The sequence below is a fragment of the Leptonychotes weddellii genome, chromosome 6 (assembly GCF_054177405.1).
Source record: "Leptonychotes weddellii isolate Sample4059 chromosome 6, ASM5417740v2, whole genome shotgun sequence".
NCBI lineage: Eukaryota > Metazoa > Chordata > Mammalia > Carnivora > Phocidae > Leptonychotes > Leptonychotes weddellii.
The window spans coordinates 102,618,851-102,627,282 of NC_138374.1; the positions used below are offsets into that span (position 1 = coordinate 102,618,851).

Consider the following 8,432-nt stretch of genomic DNA (forward strand, 5'->3'; position numbering starts at 1 on the left):
GTTTGCAGAGACAGCTCTCAGCCCAAGAGTGGGAGAGCCACTCCCTTGACTGTCTTGCCTTTAACTGGACTACCACAGAGCATTGAAAGACTCCTTAAGACCCCAAGAAGAAGCCAAAGTAAAAGGAGATTGTTGGGGTTTCTCTGAAAAGGGAGCATCTCATATTCCACTCCTATTAGTCTGTGTGCTATGAAAACAAAGGAAACAAAAGCAGAGTATCCACCCTTTGGGAGCCTGCGTGGTTGAGCATACTCATCAAACTCTAATAGTATCGAGCCCCCTCCTCCTCGGATGTGGCTGGAGCTTGAGACGCCGCAGACCCGGACCCGGAGCAGCTCAGAAGCAGTGAATAATAGCTCTTCAAGTCTGCAAAAAAAAAAAAAAAAAGGCCTCCAATAAAACTACATTGCAAAAAATGGGAAAGAAACAAAATGGAAAGAGTAAAAAAGTAGAAGAGGCAGAGCTTGAAGAATTTGTAGTGGAAAAGTACTGGACCGACGTGTAGTGAATGGGAAGGTGGAGTATTTCCTGAAGTGGAAGGGATTTACAGATGCTGACAATACTTGGGAACCTGAAGAAAATTTAGATTGTCCAGAGTTAATGGAAGCATTTCTTAATTCTCAAAAAGCTGGTAAAGAAAAAGATGGTACAAAAAGATTATCTTTATCTGACAGTGAATCTGATGATAGCAAATCAAAGAAGAAAAGAGATGCTGCTGATAAACCAAGAGGCTTTGCCAGAGGTCTTGATCCTGAACGAATAATTGGTGCCACAGACAACAGTGGAGAATTAATGTTTCTCATGAAATGGAAAGATTCAGATGAGGCAGACTTGGTGCTGGCAAAAGAGGCAAATATGAAGTGTCCCCAGATTGTAATTGCTTTTTATGAAGAGAGACTAACTTGGCATTCTTGTCCAGAAGATGAAGCTCAATATATATATATTTATATAATATATATAAAACTGGGCCTTTGTTTTTTGATTTATTAGTGTGAAGAAATAACATTCTAGGGGCGCCTGGGTGGCTCAGTTGGTTAAGTGACTGCCTTCGGCTCAGGTCATGGTCCTGGAGTCCCTGGATCGAGTCCCGCATCGGGCTCCCTGCTTGGCGGGGAGCCTGCTTCTCCCTCTGACCCTCCCCCCTCTCATGTGCTCTCTCTCGTTCTCTCTGTCTCAAATAAATAGATAAAATCTTTAAAAAAAAAAAAAAAGAAAGAACATTCTAATGAAAATCAAGTTTGATATGTTTGTTTTGAAGTAGTATTGGGGAGTTGCTGGATTTTTTTACATCTATAACAGTGGTTACTTTGAACAAATAAAAGCTTTCTGTAGCTGCTTCCTTTATCAGAAAAAATACCTGAGACCATGGTATATTATCCCTCTGCATTAGAGAACACCTTTTCTAATATGTTGGGGGAAATCTTCATAGTCGTTACTCAGTCAGAATTTGTGTTTAACTCCTATATGCCTAAGGACCATTCTGGATTTTTTGTTTATTTAGGGGGGTTTTGTGTGTATACTTAAAATACATACCTAAATGGTTTTTGTTTTTTTAACACTCACCAAAACAAAAACAGCATTTTATAACCATGGATAAGCCTGTGTTTCCGGGATACTATCATTTTCAGCAACTAAAGAAATAAATCACTTAAAGTTAAACTGAAGTTTTTCCTGAAGCCTTAACCTTTCAAATTTTTAAATTCGACAATTTAAAAGCAGCCATATCAGAATCCATATCCATATCTACAGTCATATAAATGCAAGTTCATTTGCAAGATCCCTGAAAGGAAAATTTTATCACCACCAACAACCTACCTACCCAAATGACAAAACTAGACAAGTCCTGGTGTGTTTTAATTAGGTAAGCAAACCTTAGTTAAATGGACACTTAAAGGTTCCTTCTAGTGAACCATTTTTTTTCAAGAAGTTGAAATCTCTGTGCTGTATTGACTAAAAGGTCATGACTCATGGAATGTCTAAAACTTTGTTCATGGAAACCTAATCATAATCAGATGGTTAGAAATGTTGGCAATTTAGCACCTGCTGGAATAAATGGGTGGACAGACTTTTATTAACCAAATTCTTAACCTGCATGTATTTTCTTTACCCCAACTCATTCCTGACATGTAGGCTCAGTCTTCTCAGTATTTGAGTTACTGGTTCAGCAGAAACCAGGAAAAACAATAATTTTGTAGTCAGAATGTTATCCAACTGTATATTGTTTACATTATTGTAAATATTGGTAAACAGTGGTCAATAAATAGTTTTATATTAAAAAAGCACAAAAACAAACAAACAAAAAACAACAACAAAATAACTCTAATAGTATCTACAAGAGAGGAGGAAGGTAGTAATCACAGCAAGTAAAGCTCCCACCACAGGGAACCTGGTGTGGAGTGGACATTCATTCCTGTTTGCCTAGGAAAGTTGTATTTACACCATTGTCCAGACATAATTATTAATAGCACTCCACCTCACTCAGAAAAGTGTCTCTGTTTTGACAATAAATTATATAGTCATCCTACTTATAAGAAAAGTCTTTTGAGGGAAGTTCAGGACAATGAAGCTGAAAAGAAGCACCTGTTTGTTTTCATGGTCTCTTGCCTTCATCCATTTTTGATGCACCTCTCTTCCAGGACCCTCTCCCTGGCTCCTCCCCAAGTCCCTCTCACTTCCTCCCTCTCTCCCGTTTCTCCAGCTATAGAAATCACACCATCACTATCTTCATTCCAAATGAATGGAGGTCTCTAAACATTTTGGGGAGAGTTATTCAATGGGTCATAAGAATTATAGGAATCTCCAAATTATAGTATTCAAACTGGGGGTGGGGGTTAGGAGGAAGAAAGGTGGAACTGTGGGATAAAATAAAATTCGAAAATTCCTGCTCTGGATAGGTCTTGATTTTTATTTTAGTCCTTTATTTCCCTTATAAAATACCTACTGCAATATCAATAGGTACTATTTTCAATAGTATTAGACATTCTATATTCACATTTTTCTTCATGGACTGTGATAAAGCACACCTTTAATCCAGTGACTCCCACTTCATTTGCTCATGTTTACTTTCATTTCTCCATGTGTGCTGGGTGATTTCAGCAGCTAGATTTTTTTTTCTTCTTTCCTAATTTAGAAATTATCTGATTGTCCATTTACAAAATTTATGTACTTGCTACTGAAGATGACTGATAAGTTCAGTTGTCATTGCGTAGAATTGAAAATATCTGAAATGCACAAAATTTATCTCCTAGATCACAACTTTAGTTCCTTAATTTTTATTCTCATGCGATTTTCACACCACATTTCTAAAAGCTCCTATTTGTGTTTTTTTTTTTTAAAGATGAGAACTCTACCATCTGTCTCTACAATGATCATTTTTTTCCCTAAAATAAATACAGTACAGAACTCTTATTATCTAATTCAAAATTTCAGTCTTATTAAGGTAGTTGGTATTTTACAAATCAAGCAAAGGCCAATCTCTTGGGAGATACATCCTTGAAGGGAGACAAGCATCAGGTTGTGAGCTGGACATGAGCTATTGATTCATTCAACAAACATTTATATAGCAAATAAAGTGAACTATAATAGATTATGAACTTAGTTTTATTGTTGTCAAAAGGAAGCAAAACCAATGATATTGGAGTGCCCCAATAATTTCCTGCTACTTGTCTTTCCTCCTTAAAGGATTTTAGATCAAAAACCCTATCCCCAAGGGACAGTAGCAGAACAGAAGTCAAAACATCAATTTATTGATAATCAATACTCTTTAGTCAAAAGCCTAATCTGGAGATCCAACTGGGATATTTTATTTTCCACTAATACCATTATTTCTAATCTCAATTTAGGGTCCAGTGTGTATTGGTTGCCTTCAGAGAAAAAGAGATGGTCAAGTCAGAAGGGGGGACTTGAATCCATTTAACTACCTATTACAATGAACAAGAGAGGAGAAAATGAAAAATTTTCACCTTATGGCCTTGACTTTCCTATGAAAGAGACAGGAAAGAAATACAGATGATGTAGATGCAGATGGAGAAACAGGTATGGATATAGATGTAGATAGAGGTGTAGGTATAGAGATGTAGAGATAGAGAATAAAGATGCTATGAGTGCAGTGCTGGGTTTTAATGTCCTTTAACCCAACCATGTAATAAAATGTAACTCTGACCAATTGATTTACTCATTCTTCCTCCATTTTTGAAGCAAGATGAATCTGAACTGAAGAATTTCCCCCCTCAAGAGGTACCAGGCCATATGGTAGGTGTTAGTGATATAAAGATCAGTATTACAATCCTCAAATGGCTCATACTTATGAAGAGAATGTCAAATGAATCAACTATCAAGCTCCTTCCAAGGCTAGAACTACCCTACATGAGTCTACTACATGTGTCTTAATCTAATCAATGAGTCAGGAACTAGTTTTAAAATTTTGATCCATGTAATCACAGGGCTCTATAAGACAACTCTGGAAATTTCACTAAAATTAAATGTCCTGTTTAACTCATTTGATTCTAATAGTTTCAGAGCCCATCTAATCCCCAGACAAAGATAGATTGCATCTTCTGATCAGTGAAAAGCAACACATAAAGAAACCATGGTTTCAAAAAAACCCTGGAAATCATTTAGACTTTCATGCTTTCATTTAACAAATACTGGTTGAGCACCTAATATATGCAGGCACTGGGGATGCAACAGTGGACAAGAAAGCCAAGGACCTTTCCTCAAAAAATTTATTTATATAGCACACACACAGGCACAGAGTATGCATAGCTTACAAAATTATTGTTTTTAAACAATCATGGATCTCTGATAAGCTTCTTAGAGTTGAATAAACTTATGCCATAATTTAAAAAGCACTAGGTAGAGGGGCACCTGGGTGGCTCAGTTGGTTAAGCGACTGCCTTCGGCTCAGGTCATGATCCTGGAGTCCCGGGATTGAGTCCCACATCAGGCTCCCTGCTTGGCGGGGAGTCTGCTTCTCCCTCTGGCCCTCCTCCCTCTCATGCTCTCTGTCTCTCATTCTCTCTCTCTCAAATAAATAAATAAAATCTTAAAAAAAAAAAAAAGCACTAGGTAGAAAGACTGCTTTAAAAATCAGATAAGGAATTCAAAAGCAAAACATAAACTGTACACATGATTATTGTCCCAATAGCATGCATGTGTGGCCTTCTGCTACTCAAACCCAGATGTCGCTCATCAATCAACACACTTTTTCCAGCTGAGCCCAGATATCACCTCAGTATCCATCTCATAGCCCTATCAGAATCTGTTACCAATCAGTGAGGTAGTCACTCAGTTTGTCCTCACTGATGGAGAGCATCCACCACAAAGCATGTAGTGAGTACCTACCACGTACCTCCAACTGCAGCTAACTGCTAAAAGGAGAAAATAGGACTAGAATTTATTGAGGTAGGTACCCTCTATCCCTACACTGTGAAGAGTTTTAATCAAGAAAGGATGCTATACTTTGTCAAATGCTTTTTCTGCATCTATTGAGAGGATCATATGGTTCTTGTTCTTTCTTTTATTAATGTATTGTATCACACTGATTGATTTGCAGATCTTGAACCAACCTTGCAGCCCAGGGATAAATCCCACTTGGTTGTGGTGAATAATCCTTTTAATATATTGTTGGATCCTATTGGTTAATATTTTGGTGAGAATTTTTGCATCCATGTCTGTCAGGGATATTGGTCTATAGTTCTCCTTTTTGATGGGGTCTTTGGTTTTGGGATCAAGGGAATGGTGGCCTCATAAAATGACTTTGGAAGTTCTCCTTCCATTTCTATTTTTTGGAACAGTTTCAGAAGAATACGTATTAATTCTTCCTTAAAAGTTTGGTAGAATTCCCCTGGGAAGCCATCTGGCCCTGGGCTCTTCTTTGTTGGGAGATTTTTTATTACTCCTTTAATTTCCTTACTGGTTATGAGTCTGTTCAGGTTTTCTATTTCTTCCTGGTTTAGTTTTGGAGGTTTATACATCTCTAGGAATGCATCCATTTCTTCCAGGTTATCTAATTTGTTGGCATAGAGTTGCTCATAATATGTTCTTATAATTGTTTGTATTTCTTTGGTGTTGGTTGTGATCTCTCCACTTTCATTCATGATTTTATTTATTTGGGTCCTTTCTCTTTTCTTTTTGATAAGTCTGGCCAGGGGTTTATCAATCTTATTAATTCTTTCAAAGAACCAGCTCCTAGTTTTGTTGATCTGTTCTACTGCTCTTTTGGTTTCTATTTCATTGAGTTCTGCTCTGATCTTTATTATTTCTCTTCTCCTGCTGGGTTTAGGCTTTATTTGTTCTTCTTTGTCTAGCTTCTTTAGGTGTAGGGTTAGGTTGTGTATATGAGACCGTTCTTGTTTCTTGAGGAAGGCTTGTATTGCTATATACTTTCCTCTTAGGACTGCCTTTGCTACATCCCAAAGATTTTGGACAGTTGTGTTTTCATTTTCATTGGTTTCCATGTATTTTTTTAATTCTTCTTTAATTTCCTGGTTGACCCATTCATTCTTTTAGGATGCTTTTTGCCTCTATGTATTTGAGTTCTTTCCAACTTTCCTCTTGTGATTGAGTTCTAGTTTCAAAGCATTGTGGTCTGAAAATATGCAGGGAATGATCCCAATCTTTTGGTACCAGTTGAGACCTGATTTGTGACCCAGGATGTGATCTATCCTGGAGAATGTTCTATGTGCACTACAGAAGAATGTGTATTCTGTTGCTTTGGGATGGAATGTTCTGAATATATCTGTGAAGTCCATCTGGTCCAGTGTGTCATTTAAGGCCTTTATTTCCTTGTTGATCTTTTGCTTAGATGATCTGTCCATTTCAGTGAGGGGGATGTTAAAGTCCCCTAGTGCTATTGTATTATTGTGGATGTGTTTCTTTGATTTTGTTATTAATTGGCTTATATAATTGGCTGCTCTTATGTTAGGGGCATAGATATTTAAAATTGTTAGATCTTGTTGTTGGATAGACCGTGTAAGTAGGATATAATGTCCTTCCTCATCTCTTATTACAGTCTTTGGTTTAAATTCTAATTTGTCTGATGTAAGGATTGCCACCCCAGCTTTTTTTTGATGTCCATTAGCGTGGTAAATGGTTTTCCAACCCCTCACTTTAAATCTGGAGGTGTCTTTGGATCTAAAATGAGTCTCTTGCAGACAGCATATCGATGGGTCTTATTTTTTAATCTGATCTGATACCCTATGTCTTTTGATGGGAACATTTAGCCCATTTACTTTCAGGATAATTATTGAAAGATATGAATTTAGTGCCATTGTATTGCTTGTAAGGTGACTGTTATTGTATATTGTCTCTGTTCCTTTCTGGTCTATGTTACTTTTAGGCTCTCTCTTTGCTTAGAGGACCCCTTTCAATATTTCTAGTAGGGCTGGTTTGGTGTTCGTAAACTCTTAGTTTTTGTTTGTCCTGGAAGCTTTTTATCTCTCCTATTTTCAATGACAGCCTAGCTGGATATAATATTCTTGGCTGCATATTTTTCTCATTTAGTGCTCTGAATATATCATGCCAGTCCCTTCTGGCTTGCCAGGTTTCTATGGATAGGTTTGCTGCCAATCTAATATTTCTACCATTGTAGGTTACAGACCTCTTGCCCCGAGCTGCATTCAGGATTTTCTCTTTGTCTCTGAGACTCATAAGTTTTACTATTAGATGTCGGTGTGTTGACCTATTTTTATTGATTTTGAGGGGTTTCTCTGTGCCTCCTGGATTTTGATGCCTGTTTCCTTCCCCAAATTAGGGAAGTTCTCTGCTATAATTTGGTCCAATATACCTTCTGCCCCTCTCTCTCTTTCTTCTTCTTCTGGGATCCCAATTATTCTAATATTGGTTCATCTTATGGTATCATTTATCTCTCGAATTCTTCCTTCATGATCCAGTAGTTGTTTATCTCTCTTTTTCTCAGCTTCTTTATTCTCCATCATTTGGTCTTCTATATCACTAATTCTCTCTTCTCCCTCATTTATCCTAGCAGCTAGAGCCTCCATTTTTGATTGCACCTCATTAATAGCCTTTTTGATTTCAACTTGGTTAGAGTTTAGTTCTTTTATTTCTCCAGAAAAGGTTTCTCTAATATCTTCCATGCTTTTGGCAAAGAAGAAGTCAAACTCTCACTCTATGAAGATGATATGATACTTCATGTGGACAACCCAAAAGACTCCACCCCAAAACTGCTAGAACTCATACAGGAATTCAGTAAAGTGGCAGGATATAAAATCAATGCACAGAAATCAGTTGCACTTCTATACACCAACCACAAGACAGAAGAAAGAGAAATTAAGGAGTTGATCCCATTTACAATTGCACCCAAAACCATAAGATACCTTGAATAAGTCTAACCAAAGAGGCAAAGAATCTGTACTCAGAAAACTATAGAATATTCATGAAAGAAATTGAGGAAGATACAAAGAAATCACTAT

At 37.2% G+C, this 8,432-nt stretch overlaps 1 pseudogene; it reads left to right on the top strand.

Moving 5' to 3' along the window:
* Positions 1-386: 386 nt before the first annotated feature.
* Positions 387-990, top strand: LOC102729947 (chromobox protein homolog 3 pseudogene; annotated as a pseudogene).
* The last annotated feature ends 7,442 nt before the right edge of the window (positions 991-8,432 follow it).